Below are 10,290 nucleotides of genomic sequence, written 5' to 3' on the forward strand. Positions count from 1 at the left end.
CTCCCGCCCCTCCCTGGCCCTGCCTACCAGAAGCGCGTCAGAGGGCTGAGAGCGAAAGGGCGGGAAAAGGGTCGCCTCAGCAAGCCGCCATTTTAGGGGAGGGGGGAGGGGGGGATAAGGTGTGAGACGGTTGGGCAGGCCGAGAGAGGGGGCGGCTTTGTGGCGGACAGGCAGGGGGTGGGGGAGATAATTCGGTCTGGAGAGGCTTTCTGAGGAAACCGTTCGCGTCCCTCACAGATGGAGCGTCTAAGACCAGTTTTCCCATCCTCTTTTGAAAACACGAAAGGGTACGTTAAAATCTAAACACAGTTAAACGCACACCAAGAATGTGGGAGGCCCTAACATAATATACCCAAACCTATGTAAGTGCTGCATCCGCAGTGTTCTGAGGAATGCAGATTTTGCATGGGGGCTTGGGGACAGACTCGGTTGGAAGGGACCTCTAGAGTCATTTAGTCCAGCCCCCTGCACAAGGCAGGGAATTCACAACTACCCCCGCAGTTAAACGCACACCAAGAATATGGGAAGCCCTAACGTGTGTGTGTGGTTCGTGCCGTCAAGTCGCCTCCGATCTATGGCGACTCTGAAGGAAAGGCCTCCGAAACGTCCTAACATTAACAGACTTGCTCAGATCCTGCAAACAGGAGGACGTGGCTTCTTTTATGGAGTCTCATTTTCGGTCTTCCTCTTTTCCTACTACCTTCCACTTTCCCTAAATTATTGACTTTTCCAGAGAATCATGTCTTCTCATGATGTGACCAAAATAGGATAGCCTTTGTCTTGTCATTTTAGCTTCTAGGGAGAATTCAGGCTTGATTTGATCTAGTACCCACTTATTTGTCTTTTTGCCTGTTTATGGTAGCCGCAAAACATTACATACCCAACCCTATGTGTTGTGAGGAGTGCAGATTTTGCATGTGCACTTGGGGAAAGAATCCTAGGGCTGGAAGGGACCTCCAGGATTATGTAGTCCAACCCCTTGCACAGTGCAGGAAATTCACAACTACCTTCCCCCACCCACCCACCGTGACCCTTACTCCTTGCCCAGAAGATGGCAAAACACCGTCAGGATCCCTAGCTAAACTGGCTTGAGGAAAATTGCTACCTGACCCCAAGGTGCCGATCGGCCTTACTGTGGGCATGTAAGAAAAGGGGCCACGAGAACTAAGCACTGAGGTGCACATGAGCATAAATAGCAGATTAATTTTACCTTTAAAAAAAATTGAGCTCTTTTCCACTCCTGAAAGACAGTCTATTCTTTTAAAAAGAAAACATTTTAAACAGGTCAAATGAAGCTGGGAGGCCCAGACAATGCCCTCCCCTTCTATGCTGCAGTTGCTCTGCATGGTGAAGGGGGGCCAACTTGGAAAGGTGGGGCCATGCCAGTCCAAGCCAGAAGAAATAGTCCCTCACCAGGTACTGCCCCCATATCTCCAGGAATTTCCCAGACTAGAGTTGGCAACCCTATGTTTGGTGAGTTCCACGGCCTCTTCCTTTCTGCTCCTCAGGTCTTGCAAGTGCTTAGAAGTCTCCTTGACTGAAATTAGGTATCCTTGAAGTAAACATGTACGGTCATACTCAATCCCTTCTCTGGGGATGCCTCTGGGTTCACTCTGCAGACCAATTTTATGAACACTACCAGACTTTTGAATTGTGTATTGTGTGTGGAGGGGCTGTGTATACTCAACAACTGCGTGGCATCTCAAAGTCCTTCATTCAGCCATTTCCATGCCTCAGATGGTGTTTTCCATACAGGTAACATTCAGTTAACCATGTGCAGTGTTAGGACTGAAGAATGACAAAAGAGGTGCCAGACATCCTGGGACAACGACTGTTCCTACAGGTGCATGGAGAGGTGCTACTGGCTGCTGCACGAGATCCCAAAGGCAGCAGCCACCTTACAAAGGATTCAGCATTTCTCAGGTGTCCCTTTGTAACGAGCTTTTGCCCATGTCTGAAACTAAGCTTCTACTAGCCAAAAGAAAGATGTATCTTTCTCCTGGAAAGCTTTCAGCAATTAGTTCTCAGACCTGTCAAACAGATAAGTTCTTTGAACCACCTGTTTATCAGTACATTTATTTATATAGGGTTCAGTATTGCTTTGCAACTCTTCATCAAACACACAGACACCTGTCTAGAGTTTATTTCACTTTATTGAAAATACACCCTAGTTTTTTAATGAAGCAAGTAATCAAAATATAAATGGTTATTAATATAAATCCTATAAAACAGAACACAGAAAGGCAGTAAGAAATAAGTTTGCTAACATTTCTTAATAAATTCCAAGTTTAACATAATCAAAGTTTCTATGAAATGCATAGGTAAAAATAAGTTCTCAGCTAAATTCTCTCAAGAGATTTCTTCCATCAGAGCTCTGCCATTCTATCTGAGTTTGCAATTTTATAAGTCATCATATGCAAATATTTAAGGTCTATTCACATGATAGCACAAACAAACAATGATTGGTCTGATGCTTCACTGAATATTGATAGTTTCTATTGTATAACCTTCCAATTAGTAAAAAATTATGTTATACTCAAACTTACAAAACTGTAAATCTCTGAGAAGTGTCAGGAAAAGTTAAGTTGAGAGATCACCACTGGTTGAATCTCTGATAGAGGAACATTAATCTCGATAGAGTCCACTATTTTAATTAACTGTCAAAAGATTAAAGCACACCTGTTAGAATTACCTAACACATAGAAAAAAAAACACAGTTCATGCAAAGTCTGAAAATTCATCTAGAATACAAGTGCTTGGCCTAGTATTGCTCAGTATTGATTATTGTCATATGCTTTTATCTATATTGGAGCAACACCCTCCCTTGGTCGAGAAACTTAACTATTTCAGTAAATATAAAAGTGGTGCAAAAATATAAATGCTTAGCATAATGTGTGAATATACATTTGTAAGCCACATAAAACTTTATTGGGCTACAAAATTTCAAAGCATGAGTACTGAAAAAATCTTCTTTCACTGTGAGCGAAGCTTCATCTTCTTCTGTGAGGCCGTAGTAAGAAAACAAAACTGCATGCTGCTGCTTGGTAGAGATGTCATAAATCAGACAGAGTGTGGGTTCCCTCGAGGTTCAATTCCACTTTGGCCGGCTGGCTCTAGAATGACACGAGGTTGAACCACAGCTTCTCTCAAATCTGGTTAAGGCTCTGCATGAGGATTCAGAGCAAGTAGCGCTTCCAGGAGATGCCGCCCAGGCTGCAAACACATAGGCTCCTCAAAGGTGATGCTTTCCAACCAAGGCAGGAAATGAAGCGAACAGCAGACATCGAGGTGAGCCCTGATTAACGATGCACAGGCAGACCGCATCTGGGATCCAATGGCATCTCCGGATAAAGAGACATCTGAGAAAAATTCTTTCACTGCAGGAAAAGCATTTATAGACAGGTATAACTCTTCCATGATCTTGTAGAAAGAAAAAACGACCGAATGGATGAAGTTTTGTAAGGTTGTCACATCCCAAGAGACAAGCAAGATTAGCTCTGTATCTGGAAAGACTCCATCTTTCACGTAGCATCAGGGAGGACATCTTCTACAGACACAGATCAAAATTAATACAGCAGCCAGAAGGAGAAACGGCCAAAAATGACGCAGAGTTCCAGTAAAAAAGCCAAAAATTCCAGTTCCCAAATTCAGGATCTGTGAGGCTAAATGTGCTGGAAGAGAGAAAGTTGCCCAAAACTGTTCCAAAAGCAGCAAAATTACTGTGTTGGAATATAGAGTTCAACAGGTTAAATTCAGTAGTCACTGCTGCAGACAGGAACTGTGAAAGCCAATGAGCTGCAGAGTCAAAGCTTTCTGAAGGCTGTAACAAAATCACCTTTATATCTTTCAAGACAGAAATGATTGCACCTAAAAGTGGATATTTCAATTTTAATGAGTGCAGAAATGCATAATGGTTGTTTACTGAGAAAGAGGAGGATAAAAGACAAGATCATGACATATTGCCTTTACAGGTGTAGTTAAAATTAAAGTTCTGCCTTTTGGCATTGAACAAAAACTATCAGTGGATAACAAAGCATAAGATCCTGTAGGTAAACGTAACAAATTAGTAACTTTGTTGGAAACCTTAACTGCTTTGACACCAAAGTCAGTAAAATTTACAAGGTTAGAATAAGAAGAGTGGTAGACTTCCTCACAAAAAACAATTGGATGCTGAGTGCATTTTGCAGCTTGAATAAGTTCAAACTGATAAGCTTCATTCATACACAGGTGTGTGTATTTCAAATCTAGAGAGATATGTAGGGTTACATTATCATGGGTTTGAAAATGTCCCCAATTTAAAATCTCTTGACAAGATGTATATATCTTCCCATAAATTGGAACTTTGTAAAGAGTCTTAACAATCCATTTATTTCTTGGATAGACCCAAGGAAAATAATTAGCCTTTTTGCCATTTAGATCATAAACAGCTATAATACTCACTTGAGTATTCTGCTTTAAAGCAATCCTTTGCAATTGGGTTAAGTTCAATAACTTAAAAATCTCATTCCAATTAATATGTTCCCATACAGGTTTATTGAGTGGTAAAAATGTCAATTTCTCTTTGCACAGATTGGATCACTTCATCTGCAAAGAATTCAGTCTGAATCTCAGACAGATCATTTGTGATTATTTGCAAAGTGGCTATTAGCTGATCTCTGAGCTGATAAATAGCTTGCTTTGTGACCTGAAAATTACGCTGAGTAAATTCAAAACCAGTATTTACCTCTAGTAAGAACCATAAAACTTCAGACCATGTAAGCATGAAAGCATTTGCTTGCCTAGTTTTTCTGACCTTTTTGACAGGGAACAAATTCAAAAGGTCTATAACATTGGCATTATAAGTTTGATACCAATTACTGACAGGAATCCATTTATATAAATGATCCTGTACTTGCTTAAATGAATAACCATTTCTTAACCAATTGATACAATGTTTTCCCAGAGAATATATAACATTTTTCTTAGCAGTATACTTGGTATACAATTTAAGTGGTCCAGTGGATGAACCAAAAAAACTTTTATTACACAGATTTCTCTGAGTATCCCATTGAATTCTTTCACCTGTCTTATATCCAGGTCTTAAAGTACCATTAGCTAAGAGTTCCTTTTCCAAGGTTTCATTAACCTGCATTACATTTGCATGTAAAGATTTCCAAGGTTCACCAAATTCTTCATAATTTGAACCAAAACATGTAACTTCCCATATAGTTTCATTCAAAAATAAAAGTATTTCAGGATACCAGAATGCTAACTGCATGGAATCCTTGTTTCCAACTTTCCATATTTTATTTCCAGTTCCCATTCCCCCCCATGGAACAGAGATAGGAATTGCTCTGTTCCATGCCTGAAAACCTGCATCCCCTTTTGAAAAAGCTTGATTCCACCACTGAGGATTATAGAGGGATGTGCCCTCAAAAATCAAAAGATTCCTTGGGTTAATAGTGGAAAAATCACATGCCCCGGGATACTCGAGGATTCTGAAGGACCAGATGGGAAAACTCTGTTGCCTAGAAACAGAATCTTCAGGAAAGGGTACTGACCAATGTTCCCAATGAACATAGCTCAGGTAGGAATGAACTGGATCAAGGCTCACCGCATAAAGGTGACCAAAATGCAAAAAACATGTCTGTTCCTGCCACAAAGGTGAAGGGACAGGAGCATCTGACAAGACTGAGAAAGAAGTTAGTGGCAGAGGAGTTGAAAAAATTGTAGCTAGAGTCTTAACAGCTGACTGCATAGCTGGAATGTTGTTATAAAAAACATCATGAGGAAACAAAGTTTGTGTGTCATACACAAAAGTAACAGGAATTTCCAAAAAAGTGGCATTAGCAACAAAAATGTATGGTCTATTTAACAGTAAGAAACCACTAGGAATAACTGTGTAGTTAAGGCTAATTGCCTGCGGAATTTCTCTCCTATCTCGGCTGAGAGAGCGGCGTGACAAATTTACAACCTGAGTGTCAGGGTTGATGTGAGCAGGAGGGAGAAAACTGCCTTTGAAGACAAAAAACAGAAAAATGCTGAAAAAAATGAAAAACAAAAAGGTCAAAGCCAGAATGAAGAAAAAAATCTTTTTGTCAAGCGAAGTGATAGGAAAGGAAAAACAATTTTTTAGCCTGGTACCCCAAACAGAAACAGAAAAAGGGAGTTTGGAGCCCTGTGCTGCAGAACTTTGCAGATCAGAAGCAGGCTGAGGGTCAGCATTTTGACAAAACCTGGTTTCATGTACTGCTGTCTCCTGTGAAAAAGGAGAGGTCAGCATTCCTAGTCTGAAGGAACATTGAAAAAACGTGAAACAGGCTTTACATTGTCCACTGAAATAAATCTGGAGGACTGATTAGTTCCCAAGCCAGGAACTTCAATTACTCTGGAGGAAGGCACAGATAAAATTGGGACAGGAGGTCGAAACCTGGGTCCTAAAGAAGCAGAGTCAGGAATGCGTTCCAAAACGTAGTCCCCTGCTTGTGGCTGCCATCCAGAGGAGAGTTCTGTGGAAGGAATCTCAATGAGAGTTTGTAATTGTAGGCACATAGATTGTAATTCAGCTAAAATGTCTTCACGTGTATGTTCATTAGGACATACAGTCAAATCAGTGTGCATCGGAATACCAAACAGCATTTCATAGGAACTTTTCTGCAAAGGAGCCTTTAACATATTATTGATACCTCTCTGAACTATAGGAAGGACCTTGAACCAAGAGAGGGTTGTGGACAGCAAGAGCTTAGAGATACCCGACTTTATCACTTGAATGCACCTCTCAACGCAACCATTTGACGTGGGAGCGTTGGGGCAAGAGTGTGTGACCTGGAAGCGTAACTGATCAGCTAAGCTCCGAAATTCTGCTGAGGCAAAAGTTGGGCCGTGATCTGTATAGACGATCACAGGAGCATACGTTGAAGCAAATGGAGTAAACGTGGTAACCAAAGCACATGCTGTCAACTCCCGCTGAGGGTAGATGCATGTAAATTTAGTTAGAGAGTCCACAATGACTAAAGCACATTTAAAGCCATGTGATGGGGTTAAAGGACCTATGTGATCCAAATAGAGGATCTCAAAAGGCTGTGTGCCTCTTGGAATGGGTCTTTGTGAAGGTTTGGAAATGTTAGATGGATTAACAAGCAAGGCTTACAATTTGCTACTTAGTGAATAACTGTCACAGAATTAGTAGGATTGGCATTAAAAAGAGGACGTAAAGTCTCATTTAGAATCGTTTGCTGAGCTCCCGAATCCAGGAGAGCTTTCAGCCAAGTATTCTTGGACAGAATCCTGATTTGTGGCAGTGTCATGGTGCTTCACATTGGAATGCACCACAGCCTTTTTAAACTTAGAAAAAACTTTTTTCTGACCTTCACGGGGAGGTAAAGGCTGAATAGATGAAACAGGGCTGCGTTCTGCTGGCGGAAGAGAAGGGGCCCTATCTTTAGGCTGAAGCGAGTCTCTGGAAGAGTGTTTGTCCCTAAAGTAAGAGGGAGAGGGAACTTCAGAACGAGTAAAAGCTTTAGGATAGGAATCCTGCTTTGGAGTTTTATCTGAACTCACAAAAAACTGTTTGGATTTCTCTCTCTGAGAGGAAAAATCTTTAGATTTCTTCCTGCTCTGGGAGTTTTGCTTATCAGAATTATCTTTGGAAGATTTCTGACCCAATTTCTGCCCTAGGTAGAGACTTGACACATCCTTTACAGTGACAGAGAAGTGGGCTGCTCGTTCAGCATCAGATTGTAAGGCATCTAGCCGAGTCTGAATAGCAAATTTAGAAGTGTCTCCTTTAATATAAGACTTAAGAATCTCCCAAACAACAGGAAAATTATTCAAGATTCTCAGGCCCAAAGCCATTGCTGGGGCTGGACCCTGATCTCTAGAGATCTTCTGAAGAGTATAATTTAAAGAGGCTATAGAAGGAGTGCCAAAGACTGCACTATAGAGGTATGCAAAAATTGCATCCCGACTAGAACACTCATGCTGAGGAGGGATAAGCCCTTCAGGCAACAAGAGAGCTAAGATCCTGTGCCTCTGAGCATCATCAGAGTCAGGAAGAAAAGCCTGGAATGCTTGGATGTTAGAGGCTAACCAAAATGGAATTTTTCCCTTATCTATGGGAATTGGTCCTGCCACTGCTTTAATGTTCTGGGGTGTAGATACCACAGATGTGGAAGTTGAAGCTGTTAGAGTAGTGGAGCCAGTCATTGCTGCAAACATGATGGCATGACTACGAAGTCTGAGATAATGACTTCTAAGAATCCTCATCTCGACTCTAATGTCTGCTGAGGGAAAGGCAGCAATCTGAGTCCCAGTTAGAGGAAAATATGAAAGCCCTTGTGGCCATGAGAACGTTTCTGGGGCACCAAAAGGGCCAAGCCTAGAGACACCTGTAGGAATATGAATATTCCCCTCCCAGCCAAATTTGAATCTGGGCTTGGGTGAGTGGAATCTCTGTTTCTCTAAAGGCTTTATAATGAACGTTCGGACAAGAGGTCATACTCTCGATCTGTCCTTGAGCATTTAAAGCATCCAAGGTATAAAAAGAGTAGTGGACGCCACTGGCATCGTCTGCAACATTAATTACAAAGGTCACATTTGTGCCTGCTTGGCTTCCATAACGGGTGATATGATCTAAAAAGGCTTGTCTGGTGGGCCCTAAAATAGCTGTCTGCTGAGCCATAATTTAGCCAACTACGAGTGGGAACTTAAATCTCTTTTAAACTGAAGGCCTTCAAGAACTTTTGACTCAGGGTCAAAAGAGAGAAATGAATTAGGAGTCCGATAAGTTGAAAAGGAGTGTAAGCAAAAGGAACATGTTGGGCGCCAATTGTAACGAGCTTTTGCCCGTGTCTGAAACTAAGCTTCTACTAGCCAAAAGAAAGATGTATCTTTCTCCTGGAAAGCTTTCAGCAATTAGTTCTCAGACCTGTCAAACAGATAAGTTCTTTGAACCACCTGTTTATCAGTACATTTATTTATATAGGGTTCAATATTGCTTTGCAACTCTTCATCAAACACACAGACACCTGTCTAGAGTTTATTTCACTTTATTGAAAATACATCCTAGTTTTTTAATGAAGCAAGTAATCAAAATATAAATGGTTATTAATATAAATCCTATAAAACAGAACACAGAAAGGCAGTAAGAAATAAGTTTGCTAACATTTCTTAATAAATTCCAAGTTTAACATAATCAAAGTTTCTATGAAATGCATAGGTAAAAATAAGTTCTCAGCTAAATTCTCTCAAGAGATTTCTTCCATCAGAGCTCTGCCATTCTATCTGAGTTTGCAATTTTATAAGTCATCATATGCAAATATTTAAGGTCTGTTCACATGATAGCACAAACAAACAATGATTGGTCTGATGCTTCACTGAATATTGATAATTACTATTGCATAACCTTCCAATTAGTAAAAAATTATGTTATACTCAAACTTACAAAACTGTAAATCTCTGAGAAGTGTCAGGAAAAGTTAAGTTGAGAGATCACCATTGGTTGAATCTCTGATAGAGGAACATTAATCTCAATATTGTCCACTATTTTAATTAACTGTCAAAAGATTAAAGCACACCTGTTAGAATTACCTAACACAGAGAAAAAAACACACAGACGGTTCATGCAAAGTCTGAAAATTCATCTAGAATACAAGTGCTTGGCCTAGTATTGCTCAGTATTGATTATTGTCATGTGCTTTTATCTATATTGGTGCAACACTTTGGCAACATCAGATGGGATTCCTACAATGCCAAGAAGTCTGGAGCCAACCTCAGTATCAGAAAACGGTCCTTGAACTCTCTCTTTATGAACATGATGGCGACTGCACCATCAAACACTGAAGGCTCTTTCAAAACTCATGTTTCATTTGACCATCATGTTACATTTGATCGTTCCAATTCTGTTGAACTGGGTTGAGACATGGACAACTCTAAAACTTATTCCTATTCCTGTTATCCTGTCTTCTCCTGTCTAATCCCTTGGGAGTCTTACTGACAGAGAGAATATGATCTTTTTTTTTCCTTTTTTTTTGCAGCTGGTGGTTTTGGCATCTTTGCGACAAAACAAAAATTGGTAGTTTTACCAAATAACAACTCTAGATGAAATGTAGGACAAGCTACAGTTTCCCGCAAGGAACCAGTTTCCCGCAAGGAACACAATGAGCCAAACAAAAGTGCCAATTTTACCGACTTGAGAGTGGCCTCAAGTCACAATTGATTTGTGGCGATCCATGGTGGGGATTTCGTGGCAAGAGACTAACAGAGGTGGTTTGCCATTGCCTGCCTCTGCAACCCTGATCTTTTTTGGAGATC

This window comes from Eublepharis macularius, chromosome 17 (assembly GCF_028583425.1).
Source record: "Eublepharis macularius isolate TG4126 chromosome 17, MPM_Emac_v1.0, whole genome shotgun sequence".
In the NCBI taxonomy this organism is placed as follows: domain Eukaryota; kingdom Metazoa; phylum Chordata; class Lepidosauria; order Squamata; family Eublepharidae; genus Eublepharis; species Eublepharis macularius.